We start from the raw sequence: 1,233 nt of genomic DNA, 5'->3' as shown, positions 1-1,233 counted from the left end.
TTTTCTGTCACCAGTTCACCACAGTTCTTCCGGCAGTCCAAACTTTCTCTGCTCTCTTTATCTCATCATCTTCTCCTTCTTTCCCATCACCCGGCTTGCCACAGGTTTGCCTGCTGTGTCTTAAAGTAGCTAGCAACTTGTAGCCTTGTATCATGTGTAGCATGGTCCCGACATTCTGGATGGCTTTACCATATTAACAGGAGAAGCGGCGCAAGTAAAGTTAGAGGCTGTCATTGGACAACATGCGGTAATTTACAAATGTTTTAAATCAGGTTGGGTCCGTTGTAGGTACCAGATCTGCTCGAGTCCTGCCAATGCCAGTTGCCACATGATATAAAACATTGTGGTTGCCCAGACAACGATATTAACATCACGCAGCATCTGTTAGCGTGTCTAATGAACAATGCAGTTTTTTTACGTTATCGATACAATAAAAAACAGAAAAAAATCTGTTTATGGTGAACAAAGTAACTGCAACTGTAACTGGGGGGTGGGTGGTGGGTGGTTGTGGGGCTGGGTAGCACTGTGGCTACCTGTGCTCAGTAGCTAAAGGGTTAGCATCTTTTAGCTCGTTCAGTAAGCCATTTTAAGCTACACTACTTATAAAAATATAACAGCAGTCTTAGAATGAAGTACTTTCCTGAGAATGATTGTTTTCTACTTTCGGCTACTTTAGATCGCCAATGAAATGTAAAATAATAGCAAATATAGGTAATAATATGTTGAGACTCCAAAAGACATTCGATCATTAAGAAACGGGTGTAATACAGTTTGTCCGAGTGGAGTTGCCATATGTTGACGTCATAAGAAGGGAGGATAACTAGCCTTTGAACTGTAAGATGTCTCACTCTGTTAGAAAAACAGAAACAGTTTTTGCTTCAGGACTATATTTTTAACAGGTTATCCATCCATCCATTCTTTAAGGTCATAGGGAAGTCATATTTAAATGTCAAATCATTCTAGCTTAAACATGTAAATAAATGTACTCTCTACCAGACCATATTGTTCCAAAATTTAGAAAATTTATATATATATATAAAATAAAAATCCTGTTTTAAAATCTCTGTGTTTTTTCCTTGTTTTCTTCTGCAGGCCAGTTAGTTATACGTCAACCTGAACACCTGAATTCGGCCAATCATATATTCAACGGTCATCTATCAGTCAAATTTTTTCAGTTGTAGCATCTCGACTCATATGTCGCAGCTAATATACGCAACGGTTGAAATCAGAATC

General features: G+C 38.5%; 1 protein-coding gene across 1 annotated transcript in view; it reads right to left on the bottom strand.

Annotated features, from left to right (window-relative positions):
* Positions 1 to 1,233, bottom strand: part of sec31a (SEC31 homolog A, COPII coat complex component) — a 34,348-nt gene that overhangs the window by 18,286 nt on the left and 14,829 nt on the right. The window lies entirely within an intron of this gene.

The sequence above is a fragment of the Cyprinodon variegatus genome, unplaced genomic scaffold (assembly GCF_000732505.1).
Source record: "Cyprinodon variegatus isolate N-32 unplaced genomic scaffold, C_variegatus-1.0 Scaffold1214, whole genome shotgun sequence".
Lineage (NCBI taxonomy): Eukaryota > Metazoa > Chordata > Actinopteri > Cyprinodontiformes > Cyprinodontidae > Cyprinodon > Cyprinodon variegatus.
This window is presented reverse-complemented; position numbering and strand designations above follow the sequence as displayed.